The 16,974-nt window shown below is 35.1% G+C and overlaps 1 long non-coding RNA gene across 7 annotated transcripts in view; it reads right to left on the reverse strand.

Moving 5' to 3' along the window:
* Nucleotides 1–16,974, reverse strand: part of LOC116169928 — a 74,457-nt gene that overhangs the window by 15,869 nt on the left and 41,614 nt on the right. For 6 of the 7 annotated variants that reach the window (XR_004145122.1, XR_004145126.1, XR_004145120.1 and 3 more), the window contains exons 4-5: nucleotides 5,830–6,220; nucleotides 5,550–5,767 (exon numbers count right to left, since the gene is read on the reverse strand). This is a non-coding gene — a long non-coding RNA (uncharacterized LOC116169928). The remainder of the gene's footprint in view (nucleotides 1–5,549; nucleotides 5,768–5,829; nucleotides 6,221–16,974) is intronic. The other variant, XR_004145123.1, reaches the window with a different exon arrangement.

Genomic DNA, 16,974 nt, shown 5'->3' on the forward strand with positions numbered 1-16,974 from the left:
AAAATTCCTTCCTATGGGATCATCTAAAATTTTATCAAAAAATTCTACAAAAGTTGGGAGCGCCGGTTAAATTTAATCTTTCGCATTATTTTTTATTAATTTTAAATTCAATTGATGACATTAGTAGGGCCGATCCTAAGGTAAAAAGTCACCAGAAAAATTACTAAAAAGATAGTAATGCCGATTCTAACGCAAAAAGTCACCAGAGAAGTTACTCAAAAGGTCTAAAGTGCAAATCTAATTTTTCAGTTAAAATTAACCTTTCACCGCATGCCCACGATTCCCTCACCGCTACGCAATTCTCCACTGTTAAAGAAATGACCATTTTTACTGCTCTCCGCATGTAAATAGGGTTAATTAGCAGTCGTATAGTTTTAATAGACTACGTAATAAAGAATGATGCTATCCCGAGAAGGTTGCAATAGAGGAAAATCTAATAATAATGGGGACAGTCATCTTTGTTATATAGTTTGCATGCGACGTTCCAAGTACACTAAAGTTCTAATAATCCACTATTCGTTTTACACGCACGTTTCATCAGAAATCTTAGAAAACGATTGATTAACTTCGCTAGACCCTCCTAAATTCTTTTCTGTAAATCACATTTAGTACAGTCAAATTAGACCAAAAAATGGGCATTCCGTACATCAGATATGTCATCTTTAATTTTTATATTAAATTGTTAGGATGAATATGGATGTGAAAAATCCAACTTTTCGACATTGAAAGACCTGTGCGAGTGACACAGCACTTGAAAATGTGTCATTTTTCTTACCATTTTTTGGTTCTTGTAAGTTTTACTCCTGAAGAACCGATTTTAATGCAATTATTGTCGTATACTTTTTTGAACTAGATTTCTGACCATTTGAGCCTTTAACGATCTCCGCAAGTCTAATAGTTTCCGAGATACGGCGCTTCAACTATTGGTAAATTTATTAGTTTTACAAGTTTTATCAAAATTTGCGTTTTTTCTTCGCAGAAAGTAAACTTACAAAATATGCACGAAGAATTGCCGTAAGTCGTGAGACGTAATAAACTTGTTGTCGAAGAAGTGCTAAAAATTGCGGATAATGAAAGCAAACTAAATATTGATTTTTGTCTTTTAGTGGAAAAATGTCCGTGGTTATATGATGCCATATTCATTAAAACCATAGTGTTGTGAGTAAGGCTTTCTGCTACTGTCACAGATCTTCTATATTCGGTGTCCCTTTTGAATGGTCGAGCAAGGAAAAAATTCATAGATTTCGGAATCCATGCAACAGGTAGTGGATCTTGCTGAAGAAGAAGATGACAACTTTCTTATCTTGGGAGATGCTGGGGATCCAGAGGATATCAACATTCTAGCTCTCACTGTGTGGATTTATGGAGACTTTACACCAGAAAGTCCTCCCAAACGAACAAAATTATAAAAATGTTCATGAGGTTTTTATGCGAAAAAAAGGCAAATTTGATTAAAACTAAAGAATTTACGAATTTTATCTCCAAAACTAGACTTACAGAGCCGGTTAAGGGCTTGAATTGTCACAAATTTTGTCTAGTTTAAAAAAGTTTACGACAGTAATTGCTTTAAAATCTATCCTTCAGAACTAAAACTAAACAAAATCTAAAAATAATAGAAAAAATGGCGTATTTTCGAGTGCTGCGTTGCTCGCACAGGTCTTTGAATGTCGAAAACTTTCTGACATCCATATTCATCCTAACAATTTAAAAGAAAAATTAGAGATGACATATCTGATGCAAGGTATTATGATAATTTGACTGGACTAATTCCAGTATTAACATTTCAGTTGTAACTCTTTTTCCTCATATATGTACGTGGAATTATTAAAAATAAAAAGTACAATTCACGAATGGCACGGTTTAGGATACATCAAAGTGTTATCCCATGCAAGAGCACAAAGAACACCTACAAAAATCAACCACACAATTGAGGTTATTAAAAACAGTCAGAAACTGAAACATAGCGTTTTACATTTCAAAAAAGCGGCAATGTGACACTGATGAAGTTAACCTTTTTTTAGAGTACAGTTTCGATCTCGACCACCACCGTATTCTCTTACAAATGAATGCCTCGCTAAACAGAGACAAAACTTTCGAAGGATGGAGGATTAAAAACTGTTGACAAAGTCGCCCGAGATTAAACACCGAAAAATCTGGCAAAAGGGGGAGATCAAACGAAACTGCATGTAACCGATGAAGCCACGAGCGCGCATATTTCAAAATCGACTCCAACCTCCGCTAATAAGTCTCGGAAGAGAAGTGGCTTCGTAATTTTTTGTAAAAGCAGTCATAAATTATATGAAAGCCACAAAATTCCATTATCGCGAGAGCTTTATCTTAAGGTTCGTTATCCCTGTATGATCACAAACACGACCTCTCCACCCTGATGAGACAGACCGATCCACAGAGAATACCTAAACACTACTTGAAAATCCGCAAACACACACGAGACTGTAGATTAAATTCACCCCCGAGTTTTCTTGTCGATTCGTCTCTTAGTTTGCCGTCATCATGTCGGAAACGTCGTTATCTTCACACTAGAGGACGAGCCGATAGAATAGGAACGAGTTTAAGTGTGCATTCTGAATTTAACAAGTTAACGATATAGGAAAGAAAGGAATTTTAAATTACATGCCGAAATTTCTTTCCAAAATTTCGTTTATAAATTAAGTACAAACTCGCAGAATTGCAATCAGAGATAAAAGAAATCTCTAATTTTTATAAGAGAAATGGCCCAAAAGAAAAACTCGTTACCCTTATTATATTATGTATCGTACTCATATTTCTCTTCTTCTTTATTTCATTTTAAAACAAATCTTTTGGATGTAGCAAAGTTTTTTTTAAGAACGTCAAATTTATAAGACATTCTCGTTGCCACCATTACTTCACAAACATATATCACACCCTCATATAATATGTCACGAAATCATAACATAAACGTCACGTCACGAAATGGATACTTTGTCTTTGATATTGAATATCTTTCAAGAACAATGATATCGTAATGTCTCAGTTAAGATCGGGAACAGGAATTAACAAGTGATGGTCAACAGGTTATCGAGCACTAGTCGATGACAGCTTCAAGTTTCCATACTCTCAAGTTTTGGCGCGAAGTTGTTGGGCCAATTAAGTTGGTAACTTATGCTAATTTACACGCTAACACAAATTTAGGAGTTGTCTATTAATGACGCTACAATTTGAATGAGGTTGCGGCTGTGATTTGTTATTGAATGGGACGTGTTCTCTGACATTTCCATTTCTGGGTTTACATATAAATAGAAATTGTGAGAGGTCCTTATATTCCTCAAATTTGTTACGTACACGGTTTGAATTTACGATACAAAAGTGTAACATAAATAGCACCGACACTCAGTTGATCTAATTAGCGGCAAATATTTGCGTTAAGTATTCTGTTTCATGTCATTCAGCGAACTACAAGGATTCACCAAATGCTGTTGTACGTGTGTTTTAATCTGAATAGAAATTGGAATTCGATTGCAACTGTTCCAGACAGTTACGAGGTTAGTAAATTAAAGTTGAAGATAGTAAGAACATATACTTGTCAAAGAAGAAATTATTTCGCCCATTACTATGGACATTAGTTCAATCGGAGCTTAATTCTCTTTCCAAGACACGCAAAACTTGGAACTTTCTTGCTTTGATATTAATTATTGACAGTTCACTTGCGACTTCAATTTGTTTGTAAACTGTACTTATCATGGACCACGGTACTTCTAAAAATTTACATCAATGTAACACACTATAAACTGGATGATAACATTATGGCAATTCCTATCAAAACTTCCAAACCGCGACGAGCCAGAACTTAACTTTGACACTGGTTACGCCTACGTCTATCAAAACAACTAGAAAACACGCAAGAATCATGCGAGCAACCCCCGCATGCTTCACTTATTTAAGCAATCCGTACCTCCACTCCATGTACGTGCCTATGTACTCCGCCTCGCTATTGACCGACAAACAACAAAACGTTAACTACATCGCCAAATAGGCTCTCATATGCGTAGCGCTTATCATACAGGTGTCATGTTATTAAACCTGGCAAATTAATTTGTCCAATAACGGCTGTTACAACACATTAATTTGTCCTCCTGCCTCAAATCTATTTTAAAGTTTCCTTGAATTTCAGACTCATTAAATACAAAAATAGCCCCTAATTACTGATAGAAATTCACAATTTATATTACCAAAGACTAAAAATTACACTGACCAATAATTAATTAAAACATTGTACCTGAAACGCGCTTTGAAGATAGGCATTTTTTCCAATAAATGAAAATTGGAGTTTTAGACCTTGTTTGGACCGAAATTGTGACTAAAATTGAGCCTACGAGTAGATCTCGTAGAATAGAAGTTGGAGGTAATTTAATTAGGACTCGTAGTTCTCTTAAATTCTCAAAAAAAATCTATATAAGGTAAAATCGCATTTTTCCATAAATGCTCTTTTCCTTTTTGGTGTGATAATGTAAAAGAAGACATGTAATCATTTAAAAGACGGTGAAGTGTATAATATAAATATAAATAATCAAAATTATAGTAACCAATCAATGAATCAAATATACACACTCAAAATCGTCGCCTGGTTCTTGATGGCCTCCTCGTACTATAGCTGACTTCTTAACCAGCATAGCTTCATTTTAATGCGAATACGATTTTACCTTATATAGATTTTTTTGCGATTTTGATAGAACTACGAGGAATCGTGCATCGTAAAGTACTTTTCTTGAAAACCTCACGTTTATGCTTTTATACACCGAGATTGTAGGGATAACCTGTGGTTGATCAACATTTTGTTTTTGGTAGTGTAAAGTCATTCGAATCATTAATTCGTATTGGGTATTAATTATAGTTTAATATACGATTGCCTCCGTATCAGACGTTGCCGTTGCTATTTCGCAATATTTTATGTGCAGCGCAATTCAATACCTCCTTTGTTTGTTTGGTTGTGTTATTGTCTGTTACAGATTTGCAGAACGCGCCCTTCTGAATTCAGACGGTCGCTACGACCAGAATTCAAAGGTTAATTTTTTTTTCGTCGACTGCAATGCCAGAATAAAACTACAAATAAAGTCGCAGGCGCTACCACCCTATCTTATGTTCCCTCGATGTCGCCTCTCTATATTTCGGTGTTCAGCAACGCACTCCTGTAACTAGCTCAGTGGAGACGGAATGGATTCCACATTGACCGGAACCTACTACAACCTTCAAGTTCACTAAGACCAAAAAAGTGAAGATGGGCGCCACCAGCTCGCTTCCTAATCAGATTGTAGTTGTTGAAATATTCAGGCGGCACCATCAGGAGCCCCTCACACACACAAATATCTGTACTCGATTTGTTAGTGACTCGATAGGTAAGTAATCAAATTTGGCACGTTATTGCCCCCCCCCCCCCTAAATTTGACATGAACAAGAACCAGCAAGGATTGCGGTTAACAATAATGTAACGTGGTGCTTCCAAATCTCGGTCAAAAGTTCAAAAGTTCGAATCGCACACCGGCAAGTTATCAGCAAAAAAAGGCAAAACTTACCTGCAGTGAGTTCGCCGAATCCACCTCTAAGTGACTTCAACGTTGGTCTCATTAAGTCCTGCCGGACAGCTCCTTGACGACGGTGGCTACTCCATCATTTTCACGGCTTCCTTCTACGAATGCAGCGACATGCAGATCCAGATCCCAAGGTTTAACATCCTCATGTGGTACGGTATAACAAAAATCCCTTCCGACGAATCCTTCCGGAACAAGAACTGCTACGAGTACACCTAACATGTAACACCGAAACAGCCAAACACAAATTCGAGATAATCCTTACCTCCAGGCAGAAACGGATGACTCAAATTAAATTAGCTGTTGGAATCTTCGTAAGTAACCAATGAAATAACCGGGTGCTACCCAATACACCCATTCGTATAGAAAAAGGCCAATCTCTTGACAAACTGCATTCGGATCCCCAATCTGTCTTCTGAAAACCAACCAAATGGATATCCCGATTTCTAACTGATTTCACATTGGTAACAATAAGTTAAAAAATCGCCATCTGTCGACTCTCCCTTTTTTGTACGTTAGGCAGAAGCTCGGGAGTGGTGTGCCAGTGCAGCAATATTTTCTGGAGCTTTATTTCGCCTTCTTTAGACAACCTCTTGCGATGCCTCTGAGGGTCGTTCTGTTTTGGATACCATCGACACATCGACATAGAGGAAACCCTGCAAAAAAACACAAAATAAATTAAGGATAGATATGAAGGGATTTGATCTTCGAGCAGGGAATTTTATCCGAAAACGCCTAATTTGAAGATAAGTCTACAACCTGTATTCTAGGAGTTCTACTCGTATGATCAAAAGTTTATCCACAATTTCGGTCTAAAGAGGACCTAACTAAAACTCATATTTCACTTTTTGGACATAATTTCCTCAAGGGACCATAATTCGGTAACTAATTAACCTACAGAGCTCCGGTTGGGTTCAAATTGTCACATTTAAGGCTGGACAGTACACCTGTTCCGTTGCCCGAAAACGCTTGATTTCGTTCCACGACGTCTGAATTCTGAGTGAAAATAAAGAACGGATCGAATATTCCTGCGAAAGACGAATGCTTTAGCTAGACAATAACGCCGGGGTTTATTAAAATGTGTTGAAATAATCTTTTTTTAGGGGTAACGTCGAGGGTTGCCATATTTTGAAATAGAAAAACGAATACAAATTTTCCTGGCGTTATTGCGTAGATATTAAAACTTTTAGAGAACTTGGGTAGTGGGCCCAAACCATATACCAAAATATCAGAGATAGATCATGTTTTGCGAATTTAGTTCTTTTTTGTGTCGATTTTGACCGGAGAACTGTGGGTAGTGTCGGTATTATTTCAACCTAGAGAAATCGAGACCCGCTCTGCAGTTTAGGCAACAATATTTTTTATGCATTCAAACCCAATTTAAATCAAGAATATACTTGTGGAAATTTTGAATTCAGTTTTTGACACGGGTAATATCACATCTTAATGAGTTGATTCTACCACAAAAAGTATTTTTATTTTATTTTAGGGCACTGACAATTGACATCCCTTAAAATACACACAAAGCAGTCCGCAACTGAAACGGTATGTACCTTCTTAAACTATAACCTGGTTTGTATGCAGTCCCCCATTAACTGTTTGCGATGGTTATTAAAGGTTTCAGAACATTTCTTCCTAAATATTCTCATCCTTTCACTGTAAGCGTTGTATATCATTAAGACCATTGAAGGAAGAGATTGTAAAGAAACCCCTCCAATTTGAACTTTGTGTTTCATTGATAAATCAAAATTACCCCCTTATTTATATTCGCTTAATAATGATGCTTTGAGGCTTAAGAAGAAAGATGGGAAATGAAAGAGCGCAGAATGATCGAAAAATTAATTAACCAAAGTTCTCTGACGTGTCGGCATAGTTTTATGGGTTTCGTGCGGGTGAGACTATCATAAATCGATACCTAGCATTCACAAGTATTTAATTTTACAGCATTTGTCTGCTAATATTGAACGAAATTCGTGTTGACGGAATTATAAAAGAATGACACTCGCTGACAACATTAAGACTTGACATTACTAGTAATGATCAGCTCGCATGTCTAAGTGATATCCTCTTTGTGCCTTGTGACAGTTTGGGTGGAAGTAACTTTAATAAAACATGCAGATACGCGAATAGTGTAGGTAGGTAGTCGAAAATAAATTTACGCTTTTCTCCTGCGTTATGAACAAGAAAAAAGCTCAAGAGGCGTTTAATTTTGCAACTGGGTAATAATATGCATAGTAGTGTACTTCGTATAATTAATGACGTCGGCCGTCACTTGAAAATTTACTTAAAAGAGTAATATCTTTTAAAAAGCTACGAAATTGCTTTCAAAACTTGTTAAAACTTTGTAATTAGGTAATTGAAAAAGCCTACTAAGTCGATAAACTAACAAAAAAAGCCTCCCCTTATTCTATTACACTACAGAGTTTTAAATCACAAGGAGGCATTTTAGTAAAAAAAACTTCACCTTTATGAATCAACAAAGCAATAATAAAACAATTTTCTCATTCCGCAATCGTTTAAGTTTAAACGTAACGACGGTTTCTCGGGGTAAAAACTTTGAAATAAAATATATTTCGCCGGGAATGGAAAAGTCGGCAATAAAATCAAAATATTGGCTGACCAATGTGGGAAAACAATCTTAAATTTTGTCGAAGGCAATAACATATTTCAAACTGTGGTTCTCCGATAATGTAATTGGAATTTTGAATTGAATTCGTTCTTAGCTCAAACAGAAATGGTTTATTTACTCATCGCATCGGCTTTGGCCGTCATCTAAAAATGTAGGGCGAAATATGAATTAAAAGATAACATGACCGTAATTTACATCATTTATATATTTTAAAAGCCCTTTAAGGTCATAAAACGCAATCTCGCTTAAAATAAATTTGTTGAGCACTAAAGCGCGGTGCACACGAGGACAAATTAAGGACAAGTCTTAATTAGGTTTTTATTTAGATTAACAGCGGGCAGTTTTATTTTGGTTAAAATACAATAGAGACGTCTCTGTTATTCGGTAATTTTGATTTTAATTAATTCAAGGTAGGTCTTTGCCTCCGACACTAGGAGAGGATAATTTACTTATCGGCAGGACTAATGTGATTAAGGAATCTATCCTAATACGCATTGGTCAGTGGAGGTATACGCATTGTGCATGCAAACGAGGAAGGGTACTAAAATGTGACTTCAATTAAGGTGCTTATAGAGAAAAGGTTACCGAGGAGGTTGTTTCGTAATTAAGTTAACCATATTGAAAATTATGCCAGAGATTTGCACACACTTTATTGTGTGAAAGCGTTAAATCATTACGTACGATGAAATATTATTCCCTAAAATGTTAATTTTCTTGCGGTTCGTAATGTTCTACGGGCGCGAGGTAAATGGGAAAAAGAGGGATATTGCTAGGCTTGTGTGCAAGCAATTAAGGAGTAATTGTTTAATTAAGCTGAATGGTAAGAAATTATATATAGGTGCACGCTGGGGAATTAGTACATAGTAAATCTGAGTCCGAAAAACAACAAAATATGTCAAGCAAACGATTTCATAATAACATTAGTTATTTCCAAATTGTTTTCGTAAAGCTCATGGTATGCTACAAAATATGTGCTAGAATAGTGACATAATTGTTTATCACAATTCAAGTGAAGTCTCCTGAAGGGAATAATGAAATAATAAAAAGATGTTTCTCGTTCTACCATCATGACGAATTTGGCTCATTTTTTAAAAATATGTTCAAGTTTAGTAAATATACGTTTTTTTTACTATACATTTATGGCCTAACCCCCCCGGTGGTACACTCTCCTCCAAAACGTTTACCCCTTACAACTTTTCTATAGAAAACGAAAATTTGGTCGCACTTCCTAAAAAGTAATCATAGTTTCGGAGGAATACCCCCCAGTACAGAGATTACATGTTCCTCAAATCCACTACGACAATTGCGTTATGAAAATCCTCACCAAATATTGCACTCCTGGGGGGAGGCAGGTATTCCACACCACCCAGACCACCCGGTAGTACGCTCTCCCCCAAAATGTTCAGTCCTTGCCCCTTAGAACTTTTCCATATGAATATGAAATCTCTTACAGGAGAGGAAAGTGTTATGGCAGTTCCTAGACAGTAATCATACACATCTCCATTATGTATTCCATTCCTGGAGAGTATTCCATAACTTCGACGCCACCCAGTGGTACGTTCTCCCCCAAAACTTAGTCCTTAGGACTTTTATATTAGAAATATTTTATATGAAAAGAAAATTTGATTTGAATAAAACCTGAAGCTACCATATGAACAATATTCGTTTGGGGGAATGTGTGACTTTTACAACTTCCGCGTATTTCGGCGGCGAAAAAATGCAAAAAAATTCAAATAAAAATGAAGATTCAACATGAGAAAAATAAAAAATTATTCCTGTGCGTTTATTCATAATGGCGATGGATGCATACGATTTTAATTAAATAATGCAGTTCATGTTTATATTCAAGTAGCATTTATGAGAATTATTAAACTGTTCTTCTTTCTATCACAATTTGGAAACATTTTTCGTTCCTATACCTATAGATATTATTAGGTACGGTCCTTGTTTTTGCGTACAGAATGCCGTCTTTCTGCGATAATTGCGTGTCTTAAGAGAAAGCAGAAAGGGAGCAATAATTTCAGCAATTCCTCTCATTTCAAACATGCACAATGGTGTGTTATAATTAAATAATTATCAACAAAGACCTTTTGTTTATAAACGTTACAGCCCTGGCACCAGACAAATGAAAGTTCATTAATTTTAAGTATTATAGATGCTCGTAATCTTATAATAATTCTAAAGCATTAAAGCATATAACGTATAATATTCTGTATTTCCTGCCTTATTATACGTATACGTCGGTAGAAATTTTAAGACGGGCTTAAATGTATTCATCATGGATTTTCTAGGCGAACACAAATAATCCCTAAAATAAATCAGCGAATCAATATTATTTGTATATACAGAAAATATGTACACAAACAGGGAACAAGGAAAGTTAGGGAATTACGTTTACGCATCTCATATCGTCTTTTTGTTGTAGGGATCGTTTTGCACCTCTCAAATCAACATATCAATTATTCATTCTTTTTCTTAGGACAGTACTGAATAAGTCACATAAGAGGCCTTCTGTGACTGATAAATATGTAAATTAAAAGTTAATAACAAAAACCAGCTTTCAAAGTGACACTTCTTAGATCAACATTTTTAATTTTATAAACCTATGTTTTCTTTTTGGTTCATCCTATTGACTGGTTGAGATTCCTATTGAAAAAAATAACGAACTTAGACCGGATTTCAAAGGAATTAAAGAATTTACTCGAGAAGGGTATATAAACAACATATTAGAAGTATATGAACAACTTCAAGTCTTCAAAGAAGAGTTCGTTTTGGCAATACTACGATGCTGATTCTCCCGCCAACTGATCTAATATAAGAATCTTAAATACACATTTAGGAGCAAATCTTTTGTAGATCGACCCGAAAATGAAAAACTTTATGCTTTGACGGAACAACCCACCCTTTTTATAGAACGTTTTACAAAAGATCCCACTGTAAAAGGTTACAAAAATCTTTCCAGCAAACCAGTTACACGTAGGTACTTATAGTAGGGGAGCCCAATAAGGGATTTTGGGATTTACTCGAGCGAGTCAGATTAAAGAAGTAAGGTGGGTTGACTACGTGAACTTTTTTTCTACCTTCTAATATACAAAGTTCAATGGGTCCCTACGACGCTCGAGAAAATCCCCAATTAGCATCGTGGACTCCCCTACTATTACAGGATTCATCTGAAACATCATTAAAGTGATTTTTTAAGCACACCTTCTCGAGACCTTTTTGAGGGGCAAACAGGAACTTAATTAACAATTCAAATCAATACTATAATGAAAAGATCTCTAATCGGTAGTTAAAATCCATGAAACAAGTGACCATGAATATTTTACTCTTGGGATTTTGAAATGTCTCAGGGACGTACACTCATGTGGCAGTCAAACTTATCTTTTAGATAACCTGCTAACAGAATAATTTGTCTCCATGGAAAGTCAATGATAGACGTATCTATTAATTTTAAGGAATACAGTCAATAAATTTATTGGGAAAATCAACATGGAATTTTTCCAGAGGGTATAGTTATTACTAGGTCCTTACTAGAAATCTGCTTTATACAAAGGTGGAAAGGATAATTTAGATATAAAAGAACTGCCCCAAAGCTTTCCCCATGTACAGTACCATTATTAGAGTTCTGTAGAGGCACTATTCAATATGTGACGCGCTAGTTACATGTGCAGGGGTGAAAACCTCACTTGTATAAAAATAAAATTGAATCTCTACGGTACTGGCAGAAATTCCATTATAACAATTAATTTTTAAATTACCCACGACTAACTCAGTAATAAAATAGCTATTTGTACAACAAGTTTTGAAAGTGATACTTTTTTTCATGAATTCGCAGTTTGATTAATGAGAGCGAAGGAAGTTCATGAAAAAATCAACTTTCAACACATGTTGTACACGACATGTTCTTTCATAGTGATCCTTAATAAGCCATAATTAAATAATATCATTCACATTCGCGATTTACTGTCACTCAAAAATTGATGCTTATGTCTATAGATAGGACTAAACGCCCTGCATAGTAAATATCGTGAAAAAAGTGACACTTTCCATACAATTGACAAAAAAAGTACGGTAATTTGGCCACTATGCAGAAAAAGATTTTTACACCCCTCACATTGTGGAAATTTGGCCTCTCTATTTCCCCTTATAAATACGAATATGACTTTAGTTCATTGATTAATATATTAATAAACACAAAAGCGCTAGAGTTCCATTTTCTTAATACGTTCTTGTATACAACATATTGGTATGACTCATAAAAAGGAATATATAAAAATATACAATGCATATTTCGTGATCAAGTATCCCTGCTAAACTTAATCCTCATCTAGAGATTTTACCTTTACCACATAAAGAATAAATTACTGATACATTCTCCTGTGGAAAGATATACAGGGTGTTTTTTTGGGAGCTTTAGTTAAAAGTTTCTGGGAAAGTAAAATAGGTAGGTTTTTGAAAATTTGTACTTAGGAGTTTCTCTGAAGGCCGAATCGATGTAAAATATTTTCAAAATGGCCGCACTTCCGGAAACACCGGAAGTAGATAGTAACTTCGTTATTTTAAATGGCAACCCCTATTTTGGATTCTACGTGAAATTTCACTTCTTTTGATACCCATATGTCAATATCTACCATTTATGGTTTTTAAGTTATTTTGACTTTAAGAAAAAAAATGGCGGATGCAGATGGTACCTTGATAATTGATTACTTGAAAAAGGTTATAGTCATGGCAGCCCATTTTTATCAGTGCATAGAAAATGAATAGGGCTTTCTTTTACTGTACTTAAAACAAAGTTAAGTTGCGTACAACCGCACCTATGGAGATCCAAATTTAAGAAACTTCAAAGTCTATAAACTCAGTTTTTTAAATGGAATGACCATGTTCTTAATATTGCATGAGATAGAGAATCGAAATTGGCATATTTTGATATTACATGTTCCTATAGCTATCTTTAACAGTTTCTGACTTATTCCCATTTTATTGAATTGACACTATTTTTTTCGGATTTTCTTTTTAGTAGTCGGCCATGATTCTATAACAATTGAATTTTAAACAAATCTAGTGACACTAATCCATCACCCACTGTTATAGGTTAACATAAGTTTTTCAAAAATCGAAAAATGACGCAGTGGTTTCACCTATTTTGGAATTTAATTGTTATTTATGGGGAAATGGGCAGAATCGCGGCGCGTGCTTTCCGTACATTCATTCGAAAACTGGAACGAAATTGTATGAATTTTGGAAATTTTGTACCCCTAATGCACTACAAACCGTTGAAGCACAAGTGATACAAAGCTCTACAAGAGAATATTTAATGAATTGAATTGCAAATGCAAGATTAACATATTAAATTCAATGCAAAATATAAAAAACTTCGTTGAAACATTTTTGGTATGGAATTGTTGCTAGAACAGATATCACATTACCTCTCTTAATTTCCAGACTTGTTTAAGAAATTCAGTTGAACGACTCTGTTTAGATTTTTCAAAAATTTTCCGTCCTAATATCCTTAATAAATGAGTTATTTATTAATGAATTATTTAGACTAGAACTAGAATCAATGGTATTAAAGAATCCATTCCTTGATTTGTTTAAAATTCGATTGTTATAAAATCATGGCCAACTACTAAAAAGAAAATGCGAAAAAAATGGCATCAATTCCGAGATCAATTCAATGGAATGGGAATAAATCAGAAACGGTTAAAGATAGTTATAGGAACATGTATAGTCAAAATATGCCAATTTCGATTCTCTATCTCATGCAATATTAAGAACATGGTCATTCCATTTAAAAAAACTGAGTTTATAGACTTTGAAGTTTCTTAAATTTGGATCCCCATAGGTGCGGTTGTACGCAACTTAACTTTGTTTTAAGTACAGTAAAAGAAAGCCCTATTCATTCTCTATGCACTGATAAAAATGGGTTGCCATGACTACAACCGTTTTCAAGTAATCAATTATCAAGGTACCATCTGCATCCGCCATTTTTTTTTCTTAAAGTCAAAATAACTTAAAAACCATAAATGGCAGATATCGACATATGGGTATCAAAAGAACTGAAATTTCACATAGAATCCAAAAATGCAATAAAAAATAGGGGTTGCCATTTAAAATAACGAAGTTACTATCTACTTCCGGTGTTTCCAGAAGTGCGGCCATTTTGAAAATATTTTTTACATCGATTCGGCCTTCAGAGTAACTCCTAAGTACAAATTTTCAAAAACCTACCTATTTTACTTTCCCAGAAACTTTTAACTAAAGCTCCCAAAAAAACACCCTGTATAATAACTCCCTCCAAGTGCTGAATAAAATTTTAATCTAACCGAAGTACTGGTAGCACTGAAATTAAATGCAAATAAAATTCACTGAAGCAAAATCTGACTCTCATCAATGACTGTAATACATTACAGAATCTTTTTATTTAATTGGTCCGCATAGGTCGACTCCTTCAAGAATATCAAAGCTACTTTAAATAAAATCAATATGCAATTTTCTAAAAATAACCGACCGCTTAAACGGTATTGTTGACATATTGTACCACCCTTTTAAGGTTAATTTCGTGGCGAAATGTCCATTAAACCAGTTCCAAATTCGCGAAAATTATACGCGATATTGTTATTATGCACAGGAATAAAACGCCAATATTCCATTGTGTTGATATTGATATTTTGCCCAATTAATTCAGCTTTATGGGGTAATTAAGTGCACCCATTAATTGTTTGAAGACCGCCTGTCTCAAATTGGAAAATGTTATAAATTAAGTGAACTTTCGAATTGTAATGTCAAATGGAGCTTGTAGGTAACGCTTCCTTTGTTACCAATTTATTCACGTAGTGTTTCTTAACGTTATTAAATACGTGATGTTAAAAATAAATTACTACGACTTACTTGATTGGAAATTTACCACTAAAATACCAACCGGTGACGCTTTATTGATACTTGTTTAAATTATATTCAACAAAAACTTCTTGAATTTAGTTCATCTCTGCGGCGACTGTTGAATGTTAACCACTAAATTTTTCGCAAATACCCGGCACTTGTTTCGCACTCAAGTAGTACGAGCTTACCTGTTTCAAAGGCTAACCTCGTCTGCCGTCAAAATCCCGCACACACGGTCCCTCTCCCCTCTTATCTCGGAAGATAAGACCCAGACTCTTTTTATTGAAAGTACACGCGTTGTTATCGCCTTTTATTGTCATAGTCATACTTTTGTTTCTGTTCGCTATAAAGCGGCATATGTGTAAATCCTATCCTACCAAAACATGCATTCAAAAAAATCCTTTCTTTAAGTCTAAAGTCATTAAATTCTAAATATGGGGTTCTCCACCTTCCGGACTACATGTATACAATGCAATGTAATAAACTGTATTAATTTTAAGCTCTTTTTTATGAGAAATGATGAATGAATAACAAATTTTTCATTTATAAATCACCAGCGTTCAAATGAATTGCATCGGAGTGTGGTGTCTTGAGTTACAATCGTAAACCCCTAGTAAATGCACTGGATTTTCCGAATTAGAGAAATTCGAATTTCATTATGCATCTTATTTGCATGCACAGTCGATGCAGATAATTGCAGTGTGCGCTAAGATCCTCCGTTAAATTAATGCCATCAGCTAAGCCTGGTGGTAAGGCGGATCTAAATTTCGTTTATTACCTATGCGAATGCAGAAAAGTGGTAGGCAAACAAGCAGGATTCCCTATCGTTCTGTGCGGAAATTTATTAGATATCTCAACAAGAATCTGGATGCGGTAAAATTGTAGTAGTGGTAGTACGAGTGTAAATTCAAACAAGACCCGGTAACGAGCTGTGATCAAAGCACTGTAAACTGAATTTGACTGCCGGATCAACCCAAGGCGTAACACAAACACGGGCCCTAATTAAATCATCGCTTGTTTTGGTTCACCTACGAACATTGTATTGAATGCCTTGCAAGAAAACTGAGTTACACTTTGTAATTTCCGAAGGTTTGATTAAGTCATCGCAAAGACCCCATTTAAAAGCCTTGAGGCAGATCCACTCCCCGCTTGTACTAATCTTCTAAATTGTAGACAAATTTACATTTACAGAAATTAAAAATTTAGTCAAAGTTTTATGGGAAAATAAATAAAAGAAACGTACCCCTTAAATGTCAGTTTTCTTGGCCTACAAAATATTCTGGAAGATGTATGGAAGGAGATATGAAAAGAGAATTGCAGTATAAAGGAAACAAAGGCTGTAGGCCGAGCCTCTTGAGACACTGAACGTGAGAGCGGGGAATAAAACATTAACAGAGTTCATTTACAACGTGTAGTCTTGAGTAGACTAGAAATAATATGAGGTAGATGATTAAATTTGTTTCTTATCAAAAACGCTACAAGTTTCGCAATTTTCTTTCTAGCGAATGATTAAGCGATGCTGATTGTGCCAACAACGTCTTATCGAATGTTTTGTGTTTGCACTACGGTACGATAAATATAATTGCGTTTAAACATGCAAAGCGAACAGTTGCTGCTGATTTATCAGCTAGTAGGAAAATTTGCTAATTTCACCCCCTTTAGCATTGTCTTAGAAACGCGCGCGTAGTAAAAAATTTAATTGCCACGTGACGCTTCGTTACAGCAAAGAATAAAAACCCAAGTGCTTTTGGACCCTAAACTTATGTTGTCACACAGTATGAAAAAGAAATGAGTAATTTACTGAAGTAAGATGAAGAGGGTTAGAGATTTTTATTGGCTGATTAACGGAGATACTTTTCTCTTAACCTAAATGTCTTACAGTCTTCAATTTTATGTGGTAGC

Source organism: Photinus pyralis, unplaced genomic scaffold, assembly GCF_008802855.1.
Source record: "Photinus pyralis isolate 1611_PpyrPB1 unplaced genomic scaffold, Ppyr1.3 Ppyr1.4_LG4, whole genome shotgun sequence".
Lineage (NCBI taxonomy): Eukaryota > Metazoa > Arthropoda > Insecta > Coleoptera > Lampyridae > Photinus > Photinus pyralis.